The sequence below is a fragment of the Malaya genurostris genome, chromosome 3 (genome assembly GCF_030247185.1).
Source record: "Malaya genurostris strain Urasoe2022 chromosome 3, Malgen_1.1, whole genome shotgun sequence".
Lineage (NCBI taxonomy): Eukaryota > Metazoa > Arthropoda > Insecta > Diptera > Culicidae > Malaya > Malaya genurostris.
Window position 1 is genome coordinate 303628020 of NC_080572.1, and position 20391 is coordinate 303648410.

General features: G+C 37.7%; 1 protein-coding gene across 1 annotated transcript in view; it reads left to right on the top strand.

Moving 5' to 3' along the window:
- Positions 1-20391, top strand: part of LOC131434400 (uncharacterized) — a 42063-nt gene that overhangs the window by 19833 nt on the left and 1839 nt on the right. The gene's annotated exons all lie outside the window — the stretch shown is intronic.

Here is a 20391-nt window from a genome sequence, read left to right on the forward strand (position 1 = left end):
ATTACATTTTGATGCATTTCACTGATTATATTGAAGAAAATCCTAGTTTCTGTGGAACGTTCGCACTTTGGACTTGACATTCTTCATTAAAGTCTGCACAGTTACTTTTGTGACTTTCTTGGTGGCAGCTGTCCAGTTTTTTTGAACTCCTGCATGTTTTGGGGCACTGTACCTTCCTTCCGGAAGTGCAGCTTGACAATTGCCCAATACCTTTCAATTGGCCGAAGATCCGGGCAGTTTGGTGGGTTGATGTCCTTTTCCACGAATTGTACATTATTTTTGACAACCACTGTAGAACGGAGTTGGCGTAGTGACTGAAGCCAAATCCGGCCAGCAGAGAGGAGGAGCCTTATGCTTTCTGTACAGTGGCAGCATTCTTTTCTTCAAACATTCTTCCTCGTACACCTTGGCGTTAATTGTGCCCTTCGTGAAGAAAATCGACGACCGCAAACCACAGGTACAAATTGCTTGCCAGAGCAACACCTTCTGCCCAAACTTTTCCATAGTCACCGTGGTGTCAGCGTCGTCCAGGTCCTGATACACCGATTTCGTATAATATTGCGGTCCGGACAGCGCTCGAGAGTCTTCCTTGGCGTAGGTTTCGTCGTCGATCAGGATGCATCCGTCTTTATTCTGTAGAATCCGGTTATACAGTTTTCGCGCTCTTGTTTTGGCCTGAACTTGCTGTACCAGGGACTTTTTCGGCACCTTCTGTTTCTTGTACGTTTTCAGGGAGTTCCGAACTTTGATCCGTTGAATCTTCTCGATGCTGGTGTTGAACTGCTTGGCCAAATCCCGCGTCGACGCCGATGAGTTTTTCCTGATGTACTCAACCACTTTTAAGTCCCGGCCGGGCTGGCTGGGACCCGGTTTCCTACCGGATCGGGGCAAATCCTTCATGGAAAGGGTCTTATCGAACTTCTCGATAGTATTTTTGACACTGGTGTGGAGCACTTTTACCCGTTTTGCAATTTTGTTGTACGTGACACCCCTTTCTGAGCACCAAGTGTGCAGAATTTTCTTTCGCGTTTTCGGATCAATTGAAACGATAAACCGTACCGAAACCAATCGATTGCGCAGCTGTTATTGACATGTAAACAAACATGTCACCGCAAAACACGTTGCAAAAAATTAAGCCATTTCAGAGTTATAACTGTTTGAATGTTGCTAACTACTTATCGATACACTGCTTATGTGTCGAACATACACTACTTTAAAAGTAGATGAGTAAATTTACATGATTCAACACTTGAAAATACGTCTGAATGCATTAAATATGTGTTAGATCCACTGTAAAAATGAATCATTTTTGACGCTCGTATATGTCGGTCTTAGAAGACGTAAATTTACACGATATTTTCTAAGTGTGTATATTATTAGAAATATTCATATTTTATGTACAGTTTTTTTGTCCAGAGGGACAAGTGTCATATACCATTCTACTCAGTTCGTCGAGATCGTAAAATGTCTGCGTGAATTTAAAAAATAGTGTCGAACCGTTCCATGGAAAATTCCGGATTTTGACGTGAATAACAAATGGATCAATAAGTCCCGAGACTAACAATGGAAACAACATTTTTTTTGCAAAATTTTTTTTATTCATCAACATAATCACCTTTTAGGGTGATACAATGGTTCCAACGTTTTTCCATTTTTTCAATACCATGTTTATAAAAAAATGTATCTTTCGCTTCAAAATAAGCTTCAGTTTCAGCGATGACCTCCTCATTTGAGCCAAATCTTTTTCCCTGGAGCATTTTTTTAAGATCAGCAAAGAGCCAGTAGTCACTGGGGGCAAAATCTGGCGAGTATGGGGGGGTGGGGAAGCAGATCAAAGCCCAATTCGTTCAATTTCGCCATTGTTTTCATCGACTTGTGGCAGGGCTGTTTTTGGTCCAACGAAAGCAATCGCGGCACCCACTTGGAAAAAACCTTTTTCATGCTCAATTTTTCATGAAGGATAGTAAATACACTTCCATATGATATCTGTGTCATCTCAGCAGTCTCACGGAGCTTCACTTTACTATCTTTCATTATAATTTTTATCACTTCACTCACATTTTCCGGTGTAACGGCTTCCACAGGTCTACCCGAGCGTTCCGCGTCATTTGTCAAATTTGCTGTCGTTGCTTTTGATGGACAAGAGTCCGGATAACATTTTTCAATCCATTGTTTCGCTTGCACGATGTTTTTACCCATTGAAAAACAATGTTTTATCAAAACACGAAACTCGGTTTTTTCCATTTTTTAAACAAACTACAAAACGACTTTACTCCAACCTCGATAACTCAGCTGTTTCTGGTAGGATCGACTTAAAATTTTGACCCGTTTCAAGCAAAGGTTAGTACTCTAGAAAGGCGTGGTTACTGGTTTACTACGAGCGCCATCTCTGCTTTAGTCTCGGGACTTATTGATCCATGTGTTACGTCTTACTTTACTATGGGGCGTCTTTCTGAAATTTACACTGCACAAGAACGGGCAGAACTTAATCGCAGAATCGCTTGTTGTATTTAACACAACAAGATAATTTTCAGTAACACGTTCAGCAGTTAAAAAAAAGTGAAAATTTAAATTTTCTAAAATGTTTGGTATGGACGAGCATTAAGGTGAGACTCAGTGTCAAAATAATTGAACAAAATTGATCGAATCATAACACAAAGTGTATCCCGCAGAAAAAAAAGTCGGGTAGATATTGCAAGAGGTATAATCGGATGACGTGAATACAAATAAAATGGATCGTTTAGTTCCCTTGATGGTAAAGAATATGAATTCGGGTACCCGAATTTGAAGCCGAATGTTTTAACTTTACTTTTATTTTACTAGAATCCAGATCCGGTTTCAAAATCTTCAGAGTCTAATTCCTCAATTCAGTTACACTTTCAGAAATGTGGAACTGAATTTTAGAACCAAATTCTAGACCTACATTATGGCCTAGAACTCAAAACCTTGACTGTGCAGTTCCAGCTGATTCTAGCCTTGGATGCTAGACGAGGAATGGCTTTTAGATCTGGATTCGGAAAATCAACAAAAAGTACGGGTGTGTAATGTCAGAGACATAACTGGATGTCGTGAATACGAATAAAACTGACACGATTTTTTTACACTTTCGAATTCGAATTGATAGTTGATCGATTGTGTGAATTGCGAAACTTTCCCCCTTTTCACTACTAAAATTTTAAACGATTTTTGACGTCGATTATCTCATTTCGGATTTGCATATTTCATCGAAAGAAACTATCAAGATGCTGTACAGGATTCATTTCAGCCTTTTAGATGGACCAAATTGTGGAATTCTCCACGATATTTAGCACCGTTCGGAACATTTTTCTCGAACGATTTTCGCACAGCGAAAAGTGCACGAAGCAAATCAAATTATTTTGGATTTTCACTAAACTGATGATTTCTTCCTTTGATTAGCAAAGAAGCAATCTTAATAGTTCTTTAGATAACATTTAGAGCCATTCGAACGGCTGATTTTATATAATGTTGTCCACTTTTCGTTTCTTGTTTTCTTTCTTTCCAATGCAAACGACCAGCAGCTCTGTTGTCTGATGCAATCGTTCTTGCTTGAATTGAAACTAGCTTTGTGTACAAACCGCAACACATCCGCTCGCACTGCCAAATGGTGCGAAACTGGTTTAATGCGTCTTGACGACCGGAAGGCAAATGAGAACTACGACCAGAGCGTTAGAGGTTTTTAACCACGCAGAAGGTGCGCGCACCGATGCCGCTGTTTGAATGCGTCTTCTCGCCCCAACGTCTGCTTTTATCCAACGCACAAAAAGAAATGATCGATTTTCGACCACGGTTCCCGTTTTATAACGTTCAGTTGAAGATGTGTGCCTGACTACCTTAAAATCGTCGTCCTTGCGCGAAAAACCCAAGCAAAAGTAAAGAGTTTTTCCGCGTTTTTTGAAAATTTTCAGAAAACTTAATTTTTCCATATGGCTAATTTGGAAAAGGCGCCCCATAGTAAAGTAAGTCGTATTCACGACAAAAAAAACTTGGATTCTGAAACTAAATTTCTGAACTGAGCTCTAGAATTGGATATTGTACCTGGACTCGAGAAAACGCAAGCTAGAATGAATAAAGCATCAAATTTTGAATCTATCTAAAAAAATCTATCATACTGTAAACCTTCACTAAATTGATTATTTTCGATTTTTTCGCGTTTCGCCTTCGGCTCGACAGTGCTTAAAGCAGTTCAAATTGAACCGCCATCTCCGCCTAACAGTTCAATTTGAACCGCTAAGCAGACGCAAAGTCCCCACTATTTATGTGACCCTTTAAGGATATGACACTAGGTGCCATATCCTATCTGACGTCTCGGACGAAAACGAGTGACGACCGACTACCAGGTTCTCTCAAACATTGTCTAAATACTAATGATATAAAATTAATCGCGAAGGGACACGCGACCGAAAAAATGTAGAAAAAGGAGGGATGATGCACGCCCAGGTACGATTAGTAACTTTATTTATTTATTTATTTATTTTTATTTATTTATTTATTTGGAGCAGGGAAAAGCCTACTGGAGTTGATACTTATTTAGAATCTCTCTCCAGTAGGCATAAAACCTCCTCATCTTTTGTACCAACAGATAATCACATCCAAATGATACATTAATTAATTATAATAAAATACAAGGTACACTTACAAACTAACATAATATACTTAGAAAACACAAACTTGAATACAAAAATACGAATTATGAGTAATGTCATTCTTAGGTCAAGTTCTTAAAAAATACTATAAATGAGCGTCTTAAAGTAGTACGAGACAGATTAAAATCAAAAATAGTATAACAACGATTAAATATACGTATCATGCTTGATACAGGTTCGTTCATTGCATAATTCGTTCTAGCAAACGGGGGGACAAGAAAAGGGTTATTCCGGAGAGTTCTACGTCTGATATTTATATCGAGTTGTCCGAGAAGGCTGGAGCAGTCGATGTTTCCCAGAATTAAATCGGTAACAAACATTGCTTTCGAAACATTGCGTCGATCACTAAGCAACTCAAGTCCAATGAGATTACATCTAAGTTCGTATCTGGGAAGGTTATGGGGGTCTCTCCAAGGCAGCTGACGTAAGACAAAACGGACGAATTTATGCTGCACAGCTTCAATGCGTTGTACCCCGTTATGGTAATAAGGTGACCACACAACTGCAGAAAACTCGAGAACAGAGCGAACCAGGGCAATATATAATGCTTTCAAGCAGTGTATGTTACTGAATGATTTCGTCATTCGGAAGATGAATCCGAGTTGTTTGGATGCCTTAGAAACGATATATGATATATGATCGCAAAAAGTTAATTTGCTATCAAGTAGGACTCCTAGATCTTTAATGCAGCTTACTCTATTTAACTCGGTCCCAAGAAGCGAATAGTTGAAAATGATCGGTTTTCTTTTGCGACTGAACACTTTGAAGCATTTAGTACCATCCTGTTGATCTGACACCAATTTCCGAAAATATCAAGTTGTTGTTGGAGAAATTTAGCATCGCTTTGGCTATCAATTTTTAAAAAACAGTTTAAAGTCATCTGCATACGAGAGCTTCAAGCACTGCAGGGGAAGATTAACGTCGTTGATGTACAGCAGGAACAGAAGAGGTCCAAGGTGACTACCTCACAGACTAACAGACAGGACACTCAAATTTGATTCTTCAATCATTTTAACGGTCATTTCGAATATTCCATTATTTGGGACAGTACTCACATTTGTCATGATGGCGCCACGTTACCCTATCAAAAACATCATGTCTGTCATCTAGACTGTCTTTATTTTTTTCATTTACCAACAGAGTTGCCATTCATACAGAATTACCTGTAATGTATTGATTTGTATACGTCCATGCGAATTTCATGCAGGATACAGATTTAATACATATTGCCAAAGATAAACTGAAGATTACAATGTCCCATACGTTTCATTGAAAAATGTTGGGTCAGTAATCGTGAACCAGTTGGTTCAGTAATAATGTAATTTTATTGACCTCCGTTAACAAGCGTCGACTAGTTCCGACAAAATGCCATGGAAACAATACAAGTTAGAAAGGAAGCACACATATGTTTACATTCAGCATATAATGATTTCTTGCCACAACTGATGCTTCATGGGATGAGGCTATAACAAACTAAATAAATTCTAGACAATGGTTCTAAGTAGTTTTCACTTTCTTATTCTAAGAATCACTGATATAAAGCGAAATTTCTCAATATCGTTCATACTGTAACTTGATATTTTTCCAAACATAAACAATCATTGTCATAGTTACGACGCATCTAGTGATCAGACACTTGTTGTTTTGCTTCAAAATACTCAAATTGACAGTGAACCGAGCTCATCGAGGGGTCCTATTCAAATGATACCTAAGAAATCGCAGACTACTCTATCTTGAGTTTATCTTTGATATTGCCTAAACTATATACATAATTGCGCCTACTTCTCATCCTCCAACTCAATAAAAAATCGAACCCGTTTTGTTACAATATTTACTTGCTTCTGGTCTGCCGCCACTTAATTTCGGGTGAAAACTACCAACACAATAAAAAATAGTCTAGATGAACAAATTTGAGTCGAATAAATGGTTACCCTCCAACATCAAGAAAAAGTTAAATATATTATCAACGTAATCCAATAAATCATTGTGACGATTCATTTTCAAATATTTTGATGAAATCAGGCATCCCTGCAAGCAGCTGATCGGTGTTGACAAACGAGGGGAAACCAACTAGTAAAAAAACTTTTACATAACACAAGGGGTGTACAGATAGTAAATAGTTCGCGCAGTACAATATAGGTGGAACTAGTGCATCACGAAAAATAATTTTTATTAGAATTTACTCATACTGTCATGTCTGTTAGTCTGTGACTACCTTGTGGCACACCAGAGGTAATGGAAAACGAATTAGAAACAGTGTCACCAATTTTTACCGACATTTTGCGGTCAACGAGATAGGACTTTATCCAGTCTAAAAATCTACCATGGAATCCAAGGCGTCGACTTCTTCTAGATACAATGTTTACAACTGTGTGTCACACGCATTCCAAAACAGAATATGAAACTGGTTTGCTTTTTGCTTTCTGACGATTGGTTTCCAAATAAAAACCGCCATATAGAAAAAAAAAATTTTTAAGGAGTTTAATATTTAAACAATAAGTGGAATTAAAAAAAAATTATGTGGAATTAAAAAAAAACATGTTGATGTGGAACACATCTTTATTTTCTATATAGAGGTGCAAATCAGAAACTCAAGGAAAAATACAGGTAGAAATGTGGTCAGGTTTTAAACTATCACATCTCAGTCTATTTTGTATCAATTATTAATATTATTTCATCATTTGATTGGAAATATTTCTAAGTTTTGATTCGAATGTATGAAGCCACATATTTTCAATTATATATACAGGGTGATTTTTTAAGAGCTTGAGAACTTTTTTAAACAATAAAACGCATAAAATTTGCAAAATCTCATCGGTTCTTTATTTTAAACGTTAGATTGGTACATGACATTTACTTTTTGAAGATAATTTCATTTAAATGTTGACCGCGGCTGCGTCTTAGGTGGTCCATTCGGAAAGTCCAATTTTGGGCAACTTTTTCGAGCATTTCGGCCGGAATAGCCCGAATTTCTTCGGAAATGTTGTCTTCCAAAGCTGGAATAGTTACTGGCTTATTTCTGTAGACTTTAGACTTGACGTAGCCCCACAAAAAATAGTCTAAAGGCGTCAAATCGCATGATCTTGGTGGCCAACTTACCGGTCCATTTCTTGAGATGAATTGTTCTCCGAAGTTTTCCCTCAAAATGGCCATAGAATCGCGAGCTGTGTGGCATGTAGCGCCATCTTGTTGAAACCACATGTCAACCAAGTTCAGTTCTTCCATTTTTGGCAACAAAAAGTTTGTTAGCATCGAACGATAGCGATCGCCATTCACTGTAACGTTGCGTCCAACAGCATCTTTGAAAAAATACGGTCCAATGATTCCACCAGCGTACAAACCACACCAAACAGTGCATTTTTCGGGATGCATGGGCAGTTCTTGAACGGCTTCTGGTTGCTCTTCACTCCAAATGAGGCAATTTTGCTTATTTACGTAGCCATTCAACCAGAAATGAGCCTCATCGCTGAACAAAATTTGTCGATAAAAAAGCGGATTTTCTGCCAACTTTTCTAGGGCCCATTCACTGAAAATTCGACGTTGTGGCAGATCGTTCGGCTTCAGTTCTTGCAGGAGCTGTATTTTATACAGTTTTACACCAAGATCTTTGCGTAAAATCTTCCATGTGGTCGAATAACACAAACCCAATTGCTGCGAACGGCGACGAATAGACATTTCACGGTCTTCAGCAACACTCTCAGAAACAGACGCAATATTCTCTTCTGTACGCACTGTACGCATTCGTGTGGTTGGTTTAATGTCCAATAAAGTAAACTGAGTGCGAAACTTGGTCACAATCGCATTAATTGTTTGCTCACTTGGTCGATTATGTAGACCATAAATCGGGCGTAAAGCGCGAAACACATTTCGAACCGAACACTGATTTTGGTAATAAAATTCAATGATTTGCAAGCGTTGCTCGTTAGTAAGTCTATTCATGATGAAATGTCAAAGCATACTGAGCAAATAATAATGCATGAAAATCATAACCTCAAAAAATCTGAGCAAATACTAATGCATGAAAATCCTAACCTCAAAAAAATCACCTTTTATTATTGAAATTTTGATTAGTAGCGAGCAGTGTCCTATTTTGCCTGCTAAAAAATCTCCGGCATATCAGATTTCCCTGCCATAGACGACGGCTTTGAAGGAGTAAGCGATATATCAAATATATCGTTATGATTGGTCAATCGATGCAAAAGCGAAGCTGTTGGAAGCACGCGTATCTATAAATAGAAGCGTAATTATAGCTAACGTTTCAGTCCTACGCGTAGCATGCTAGAGACAGGTTGTTGCTAAACAGCAAGACAAAAAGTGCCATAAAACGATTTGAAGCTTTAACACAGACTAACAGACAGGACACTCAAATTAGATTCTTCAATCATTTTAACGGTCATTTCGAATATTCCTTTATTTGGGACAGTACTCACCTGTGTCATGATGGCGCCACGTTACCCTATCAAAAATATCCTTTCTGTCATCTAGACTGTGTTTATTTTTTTCATTTACCAACAGAGTTGCCATTCATACAGAATTACCTGTAATGTATTGATTTGTCTACGTCCACGTGAATTTCATGCAGGATACAGATTTAATACATATTGCCAAAACTATATACATAATTGTGCTACTTCTCATCCTCCAACGCAATACAAAATCGAACCCGTTTTGTTACAATATTTACTTGCTTCTGGTCTACCGCCACTTAATTTCGGATGAAAATTACCAACACAATAAAAAATAATCTAGATGAGCAACGTTGAGAAAAATAAATGGTTACCTTCCAACATCGCTGAAAAAGTTAAGTATATTATTAACGTAATCCAATAATTTATTGTGATGATTCATTTTCAAATATTATGATGAAATCAGGCATCCCTGCAAGCAGCTGATCGGTGTTGACAAACGAGGGGAAACCAACTAGTAAAAAAATTTCACATAACACAAGGGGTGTACCGATAGTAAATAGTTCGCGCAGTACAATATAGGTGGAACTAGTGAATCACGAAAAATTATTTTGATAAGAATTTACTCATACTGTCATGTCTGTTAGTCTGTGGCTTTAATTAGTATGCTCTGATCTTGTGTCATGCAAGTTCGGGTGAAATTCCATGTCATATCGTTTGGCCTGAGAAATTGACAACTACCCCAGGGTAAATTTTGAGTGCTTAAGAATAATTTCTAATTTATATAAGATGAACTCGATTGATAATGAGAAAAAGTGTCTCGCTTCAACCGAAATCGCAGAATGGTAGAGAAACTTAACGCTATAAAAATAAATGCTTGCATACAAAACTTGAACACAAGTTTGACGAAGAGAAGCTTAAATATTGAAATCCGTATGTATGTACAAAGATATAATTGCATACATTTGGGATATTGAAGTAATTTAGCCGGTTACAAAACAAATATAAATTAAGATAAACAGAGTTTATATTCTGGGTTTGCGTGTTTGATGTTGGTTCCTAATAAAGATCAATCTAAGCAGACTCTCGTGCAATTGCGGATTCAAAAGTGTGACGATTGATTGAACTGTTTGATTGAAAATGTCGATCATTAGAAATTTCGGTTGCCTTGTTCCACATCAATGGCTCGAACAACCCCATGGGGCTGATCCTTGTAGTTTTTTTGGAGGAACCAGTACTTAAACGAAGAAACATCTTAATTTAATAGAAGAACCAAGCTTGTCATCTCGGGCTCCACGCCGTTCAATTGTAGTCATATCTCTATAACAACCCCTCCGTCAGCTGTTTCAGCCCTCAATTAATCTGTTTTTTCGTGTGCTTCACATGCAGGATAGTTTAATTGGAAAAACGATTTCCCCGGATAGGAGATAGCTACGGGTTCGAGTCTCGTCTCTGCGATAGCTTTTTCGCGATTTTCATAATGTAGTTGTATTCGCATATCATTTTTCAATCTATTTTCCTCATTAGATACTGTTGAAATCCAAAACTAGCTCATAGTTTAACAAGACGGTTCTATGCCTTAACAATACTAAATAAATCGTTAAAAGCAAATATTTATCAGATGATTTATTTTCATAATCTCAAGTTCTTTTATTTACTTTTTTAGGCATTATTATGTTTGATAAAACCTAAAAAATGCACGAATTAATCATCAAACATTTTTTTGTGAAGCGAATATTATTGATGATGATTTTGATTTGGTTGTTATGACGCGCTCTGAGCAGGAATGAATACTAAAAAAAATGTTGTATGCAGGTTACATTCACATTACATTACAATTTGTAGTGTGTGTCAATTTACATTCGCTACGTGTTATATCACTGACGTTTTGTATTGCCACAAATCGAAATGCAATGCGTTAGACTTAAAATTATGTACTTATTTTTTAATGTGAAAAATACAGTACATTTCAGTGGCAAAATACAGTACAAATTAAAATTCAGTACATTTGAGGGTAAAAAGCAGTACGCAGTATTTGGGTCGAAAATACAGTAAGGATACGAGCGTTAAGTATTAGTCATGCAATTGTCATGTACGCTAAGAATCGGTTGCAATGTCTACTCAAACAGAACGTATTACAAAGACTGTGGTTGATTTACGATGTGTTTTATGAAGAGGTTTTAACTTTAAGGTCATTCGCCTTTTTGGACAAGAAAAAATCTGAAACTATGTTCGGTGGTGGGACTCGAACCCAGGTGTGCTGCATGAAATGCATCGACTAACGCATCACAATATACCCGTCCCCGATTTCGATGTTGCAAACAAAAAAAAATTTAGTCGTTTGTAAAATGTTAGAAATTCTATGATAATGGATTTTGCTTCGATTAGAGAGATAATTTTCTGATCCTACGTGCGAGGCTTTGATTCGACTGCCTGGCATACTAATCACGTTATATCCTGTCTCCTGTATAAAATTGAATCGAATAAAAAATTTCTGCCACCAGCAAAAGTAAAATGACATCTGTTTGTCTATGATAATGAAAATAATTTAAAATATGTTTAAATTGGAAAAATCAAATTTCAATATTTGAATTTTGAAGAAAAAGCTGGATTAGATTACGTTACTTGAAATTTCCAACCATGATTGTCAATGAATGACCCATTTTCAATCGTTTCGCCGGGTAAATTTAGCCAGCGGGAAAAAGTGCTGAGTCACTGTTAGTCAACAAAACCGTAAAAATAGGTTCGTATGTATTTCGTTTTGTGCCATTAAACGCCTGAAGAATGCTTCGCTTGTGGTTGGAAAATATTCTACATGTCTATATGCATCGGATTGCCTTGAATGTGTTCATCTCATCATGTTACTGAAGTTACTAATTTTTCACTTTCATGCTACATGCGTGTGTAGCCTTTTCCGTAAAGAAACGCTCTGTGATCACGAGACGAAAAACTACAACGAAGACATTAAAATGAAATGTAAAACCTGCTAGTTCCACCTAGTGATGTAATGACGCCTTTCTCATATTATTCATTATCACCTATGAAAATGTTAGGAATTGCGAATTCCACGGTTTCTGGTATCATAAAACGGTTCGAAGAACATCTGACTGTTGATCGGAAGTGAAGAAAAAGCCGTCAGGTCAACAAGAACGATCACAAAAGCGTGATTGGGGCTTTTGAACGGAAACCGAACGCTTTAGTTCGAAACGTGGAGGAAAAGTTGCATGTGAGTAATACTTTCACACAGAATACCAAAACTCGAGCTGGACTACGTACGTTCAAGGTTCAAAGTTCCGATACCGTGATGAGAAACAGAATATGGTCGCTAAAATCCGTGCCCGTAAATTTTACAGCTTTCCGAGAACCTTCGGAAGATGTCGAATTTCGCCAAGAAGTTCTTAGTTTGGCAAGCGATTTACACATGCACAGGTGTGCTTGGAAGAGTATCTCCAAAGGCGATTTCTCTCTCTTCTACAGACTCACGACGGTCCGACAATTTTCTGGCCGGATTTGCCATCATGACACTACACGAATTACGTGCTACATTGGTATAAGGCGAATGATATCGATTCGCACTCCGAAACTGCGCCTAATATAAATATCATGGCCCATCAAGGAGTAGCACTTTCGAAAACAACCTAAAGTAGTGAAGAATATAGAAGGATTCTTAGTGTCAATAGGATCGTAGCACCAACCATGCGATGATTCTGTACGCGTATAAATATCACAAAAAGAATGTAATGTCAGGACTTATGGGTTAATATGCCAAAATTAGTTAATTCTGAGGTCATGCAGAACCTTAAGGTTGGTGTGAAGACCAAGGTCCCGGAGAACTTCGTCCCTGCCAAATTAAAATTATTTCTTGCAATCTTCTTCACCATATTCAGATTGCAGAATAATCAAAGAAGACCTAAGTTGTTTGCGCTGTATGAGCCATTTTGTCTTTCGGATATCACTTAAAAATCCTTCTAAACATTGATAGCAGTCTAAATGCAAAATTTGTTAAAAATCCATAATTCTATTTTGAATGGATCGTTGTGTTTGGGAATTATTGAGAATCAATTTCACTATCTTTGGCACTATTAAATTCTACTGTCTACTGTTACGTCACTATATATTCACTAAGGTATAATAATTACAATGTAGATCCCAATTACGAAACATTTTTTGTAGTCTTCATCATTGTATCCGTTTTATAAGTTTGTTGGAATGAACAACTGAATACTGAAAAAAGTACTTCAAAATACGTATCCGTATTGTAAGTATGGATTTTTAATGAAAGTGTAGTGACATGACAGTGGATATTAGAATTTATTGGTGATAAACAAAGTGAAATTGATTAATAGGCAACGGGAATTTCTATTGCGTAGAAAAATCGCATCCATGGATAAACGCTGGAAGTTAAAAATTACCTTTTCTGGAATTTTCAGAAAATTATGAATTAGATACCCGCGTTAAAATCCTTTCTAAAATATATGAAAAATCTGTATATTGTTCGCGGGTTCCATACAGGACTTTTCTATAACTTGACGGCATGGAACACAATTTATATACCGGAAAATGACCTACGTAACATGTGTGCTGTTCGTTTGGTTCCCATACTCAATTAAGCATGTGGTCCGAAATGGTGGAGCACTTGGATCAAGTAGGCTCAGTGAAATAGCCACACAACACAGCTCGTTGCGCGCCAAACGATTTTTGTCGTAAATACGACTTACTTTACTATGAGGCGCCTATTTAAAATTTACCCTCTGAGAGAGTGATAAGTTTTTGATCGTGAATATCTCCTGTTGTATCTAATGAATCAACATAATTCTTGCGACATGCGACAATAGTTAAAAATTAAACTTTTCTTAAATGTTTGGTACAAACGAGTGTCAAAGAGGATAATTCATAAGGCGCGTTTGCCTTTCTCGTATTTTGAAAGCTCATAGCTCAGTGATCTGTAGAAGGATTTATATAATCTAACTACCAATAGAATCGAAAATTTTCAACTTGAACGTGTATTGCAACAACATTGAAGTTTTTTCAATAGTACACTATTGAAAAACCTGTTTGATTTAACCCATGACAGCACCAGCCAATCAGAACGCGAGATGTCTGCATCTATACAAGAGCATCCATATAAAAGTTGAGTGGTTCATTTTTCCTACCATTTGCTGAGCATTTGTTCCCGAAACAAGACACACGAGAGCAACATCGAGGACCTGTCGTCTCACTGTTTCCCATTCTGCGTACAGCAAAGGGGCTGTCCATACACCGCTGCCAGTACCAGGTATAAAATGAAATGTGATGTGAGAAATAGCGTCATTTAAGTTAAAGCAGCTACTCTGAACGCACGAGACACCGTCAGCACGATGGCACCGAAAACCGGTAGAAAGGCAGCCAAAAAGTCCAGCAAGGCCCATTCAAAAGCACTTTTTAGTGCTAAAGATAATCATAAAGAACTAGTTGAATTTTGTCGCTTTCCTACTATTTTCCGAGTAACTGTTGCCGAAACAAGACACACACGAGAAGATTAAATAATTTGCACCGTCACTAACACATTCAATTACGAACGGCAATGCGAAAGTGGAATGATGATGTTGAACACATCTTTATACTAGTATACAAATATATCGTGCGAAACCGAGTTGCCACGTATACAGATCAATATGTATTTTTGTCGTGAATTCTTTAGTATGCGGCCGAAAACAAAAATTTACAAATTTGTTAGAACAAAGGTTTCCACTTAATTTGCGCATTCTACTTTCCAGGCGTATCAGAACTGGCTAAACTTAAAGCAATCTTAAATATTTCTTTATCACAGTGATGTGGTCGTCCTGAAAAGAACTCGTCGTTACGGATGGCCAGCTGCAGATGGCGAGGGATGATTTTCGTTTTCTTGTTGTCACGGGCTAATTCCAACACTTCGGCAGCCAATACTCCATCACTGCCGCCAGATAGACCGATGTACCAGCACCGACACGCTCGGCGTAGTTCCCCTTCCGAGGCAAACGATGGATTCTGTCGCCAACTGGGAACTGCAGACCAGCACGGTTTGAGTGAGACTTTGCCTTGCTCTTAACTGTGCCTCTTGTGTGCGTGTTTCTGCGTAAAAATTCCGTAAGATGCTGTTAACAGCTAGACAGCTAATTCAGTATTACTGGCTGACGCTCTACTAACTCTCTCTTTTATATCGTCTCACTGTTTGCCTTTCTGTGGACAGGAAAGGAATTCTAGCAAAGGGGCTGTCCATAAACCGCTGCCAGTAGCAGGTATAAAATAAAATGTGATGTGAGAAATAGCGTCATTTAAGTTAAAGCAGCTACTCTGAACGTACGAGACACCGTCAGCACGATGGCACCGAAAACCGGTAGAAAGGCAGATTTGTACCGTCACTAACACATTGATGATGTTGAACACATCTTTAGACTAGTATGGGGTCGTGTGAAATTATGCCATGCGAAACAGGGTTGCCATATATACAGGTTAATCTGTATTTTATTTATACATACATATATGTACAGATTAATCTGTATTATTATCATTATTATTACTATCATTCTTATTATTAAAATGACTCTTGCATACCGAAGATCGTCGATACATTTCAAGCCAGGCCATTGCAATTGTCTCGTACTGAAATTTCGAGAAGAATCAGATATCTTCGAACTTCATAGTTTCAATAAAAATAAACTACAAATTTATCGTACTTAGCCTCCTATATTGGAAAATTAAAAAGGAATTGTTTCAAGTTTGGAATATATAGTTGTAGAATAGTAGCTGTTTAATGTAACTAATCTGTACTTTAATGTAGGTGCATCGCTTCAAATTCTATTAGTGAAAAAGAGGAAAGCTTGCACAATTCATACAATCAATTAACTAACTGATATTCGGAAAAGTGATGGGAGCGTGCCAGTTTTTTCGTATTCACGACATCCAGTTATGTCTCTGACATTACCCACCCGCCTTTTTAAATCTAGTGTTCATATTTTGCTCTTCAGTTGCATAACTCGATACGCACCAAACCATCATCGAAAATCTAGCATGCATTGAGCGGAACATTTCCAATTGCATACAAAACAAATTTTCTAGATTTTCTCCACTTCTGTATTATTTATATGTTATATTATACGGAAAGTCGAGGCGAATTATAAAGGGTGATTTTTTAAGAGCTTGAGAACTTTTTTAAACAATAAAACGCATAAAATTTGCAAAATCTCATCGGTTCTTTATTTTAAACGTTAGATTGGTACATGACATTTACTTTTTGAAGATAATTTCATTTAAATGTTGACCGCGGCTGCGTCTTAGGTGGTCCATTCGGAAAATCCGCTTTTTTATCGACAAATTTTGTTCAGCGATGAGGCTCATTTCTGGTTGAATGGCTACGTAAATAAGCAAAATTGCCGCATTTGGAGTGAAGAGCAACCAGAAGCCGTTCAAGAACTGCCCATGCATCCCGAAAAATGCACTGTTTGGTGTGGTTTGTACGCTGGTGGAATCATTGGACCGTATTTTTTCAAAGATGCTGTTGGACGCAACGTTACAGTGAATGGCGATCGCTATCGTTCGATGCTAACAAACTTTTTGTTGCCAAAAATGGAAGAACTGAACTTGGTAGACATGTGGTTTCAACAAGATGGCGCTACATGCCACACAGCTCGCGATTCTATGGCCATTTTGAGGGAAAACTTCGGAGAACAATTCATCTCAAGAAATGGACCGGTAAGTTGGCCACCAAGATCATGCGATTGGACGCCTTTAGACTATTTTTTGTGGGGCTACGTCAAGTCTAAAGTCTACAGAAATAAGCCAGTAACTATTCCAGCTTTGGAAGACAACATTTCCGAAGAAATTCGGGCTATTCCGGCCGAAATGCTCGAAAAAGTTGCCCAAAATTGGACTTTCCGAATGGACCACCTAAGACGCAGCCGCGGTCAACATTTAATTGAAATTATCTTCAAAAAGTAAATGTCATGTACCAATCTAACGTTTAAAATAAAGAACCGATGAGATTTTGCAAATTTTATGCGTTTTATTGTTTAAAAAAGTTCTCAAGCTCTTAAAAAATCACCCTTTATATAAAAAAGAATTGTGTAAATCCGTGAAGTCATTATTGCATTTTGCAACTTTGTTTTATGCATATATACAGTCTGTTACATAAAAGCGTGGTCACAATTACTCGCGCTCGGTAAAGTGGATCGTGTGATTTTTTTCAACACAGACGGCAGTGGTGTCATTCATGCAACGCGGAAATAAATCAGCTGACTATTGTTTACAAGTCGATCTCAGCATTTTTCCAAAATGAGTACCGCGTACGCTTCGCGCTTCGAAGCAGTTTTTTTTGTGCTCGCACCCGAAAGGTACCAAAATGACCCAAGCTGCCGCGGCGAAATGCATGCAAAAGTCGAAACAGTTTGTGAGTAAGTGGGTGAATCGTTTTAAAGAGGTGAAAAATGTCGACGACTTTCCAAATCGCAGTTCTGTCGGTGTATTGTCGAAGAAAGACGAAAAAGTGATTTGTAACCAGCATTTGATTTATTCTACTGCTCTTTGTGTTAAAAAAATCACACCATTCCACTTTACCGATCGCGAGTAATCGTGACCACGCTCTTATGTAACAGATTGTACATAGTAAACGACTGATGATAGTGTACTTTGAACACAAAGAAAAACTCTCCGGCCGAAGAATGTACGCACAGCTAGAGGTGGGTGGCGGTGGAAGGCTGGACGTGTCATCAGGATTACCAGTTCATTCAAATCAGTTCTTGAAATTGATTGATATCATAAATAATTAGTGTCTTGAGCAGTGCGGCAATAGAATATTATTAGATGAAAATGAAACTTATGGCCGTTGACAGTCAGCATATTTCTTCTCATTTTATTTTAGCTCCCAGAATTGATCGTCAATTGAATAACCCTACTCAGTCACTTGAAGTTTTGTGTGCTCAGTTTGTAGTGCCAAGTAGTCTACATGTTTCATTGTCTTCACTGTGGGTTGTGAGCAAGTGCAAATTGAATAGGCATAAACATCAACTCGATAACCAAAACTCTCTCCGACCATAGTGATAATGATTCATTTGAGTTCTCAATTATCACCAGCAAAATAATATCGTTAATTTCGACTGTTTGAAATGTATTGAGATGTGTTTGATTTATGTGTATTTTGTGATTGATATTTCAGTTAGCATAACTCGTTTACCTTTCATCCATTATCTCGAACCAATTCGAATGTTTACATTAACCTCACCTGAAGACCGCGCTTCCATTGCATTTTTAGAGATATTTTGTTACTTTAAGAGATAAAATGACGGTGGTTAAACTGAGCTTCGGTAGAAAAAAAAACGAATGAATGACGGGATAATGCCCATTCGGTGCGACAGTGAAGGTTGTGTGTTAGAATGTGAAGTTTACTGCAGTAAAGTGTTCGTCAGTGTGTGCACACATTCGATTTCAATTGAATTGGATGAATTTTTACAGCACTGGTTTTGAGTTATTTCGTTTGGTTGATGATAAACGATCCCAGACTGAAAATTTGTAGATTGTATCAGACGTACAACTTTGCTTCCGCCGTTTTTCGATAGGTGGCTGTACCGGCTGAGGCTGGTCAAAATACATAGATGATAATGCCTTTAAAGTGAGTGTGTACAGTGCCTAACGAATTGTCATCGCCGGTTCAGTGACAGTTGTTCTTGTTTTCGTATTATTTACGCTTGAAAATGTCTATTTATGTGCCCAATTTTCGCCACTTGCGGGAAGTTTTACTTTTCTGTTAAAATTCGAAAGAAATGCAGCTGAAGAGCATCGAACGCTCTTAGAAACTGACGGTGATGCTGCTCTGAGTAAAAGAACGTGTCGGGAGTGGTTTCAACGTTTTAAAAATGGTGATTTTGATGTCGAATACAAACATGGTACTGGAAGAGAAAAAACCTTCAAAGATGAACAACTAAAAGCATTGCTTGATGAAGATTCGAGCCAAACCCAAGAAGAGCTTGCCGAATCGTTGGGAGTGAGTCAGCAAACCATTTCAAAACGTCTCAAGGCCCTGGGCATGATTCAATATCAAGAGCGACATGACAAAGTCATCCTCCAACACGACAATGCTCGGCCTCACGTCGCAGAAGTGGTCAAAAAGTACCTGTGAACGCTGAAATGGGAAGTCTTGCCCCACCCGCCGTATTCCCCAGATGTCGCTCCTTCTGATTTCCACCTATTCCGTTCGATGGCACGCGGCCTGACATTTTCAATCCTTCGAAGAGTTGGAAAAATGGATTGCTTCATGTATAGCGTCAAAAGAGCACTCCTTTTTTCGAGCCGGGATCCGAAAATTGCCGGAAAGATGGGAGAAAGTAGCGACGGACAATACATCTGTAAGTAAATTTTCGCAATAAAGCTTTTAATTTTGGAAAAAAAACGGCGGAAGCAAAGTTGTACACCTGATAAAAAATCGATGCATCATTCAGCTAATTGATGTCGTTTCCGATTGAAAACCCTTGGACAGGTTCAGGAAAGTTTATTCAAACACACAATTTTTACGATTTTGATAGAGTCACATGCGGCTTTTTTAATCTATGCATACGGCAAAAGACAGCTGCATGTACAAATTTTATTTTATTTTTTTATTTGAAGTAAAAGGTTTGAGACGACAATAAATTAGTTTTGGCTTTTTAAAAATACCGTAAATTGTATTTTTTTTTCACTTTTCCAAGTCAAAAGGTTCACGAATGCTGGCTATGCGGGGTAACAAAGAATCCCTCAATTACACCAAATTTTGAGCTAAAAAACAAAAACGGCATGAGTTTGGTTCGCACTTTGTAATGGGAGTGTGAGCATATCCAATGAAAGAACCCGGTTCGAAACTAATCCTATTTCCATGGTGTTCAAACTAGGTTCGAAACTGTGTTAGGCATCAAGCGAAATCAACATAATAAAGTAACTGACAGATCTTGATATTTTTTTTATTAATTATCCCATTTGCTAGTTTAATTCGTCAAGTAGGCGCTGACGTCTTCTTGAAAGTCAGAAAATTCTGACAGTTTCAAATAATTTTACTATTGCACAAAAAGTCGTGTCGCTGCGTAACCGTGTTTGATTATTTGTTCTATTGGATAAATTTTAAAATAGTCCTCAAAGTTAGGTGCTGTTTTATCCTACTCGAGACGCTCAAATTTTGTTGATGGAATCAAATAAATTGATGTTGAAACCAAGAATGATGTACCGATTTTCTCGAGTAAGTTATGTGTACAATTGGAAACCAAATATTAAACAACATAAGGATAGTGCAACAGTGAATTTTTAAATTATTTATTTAAATTTAATAATAGTTTCTTTGGTCG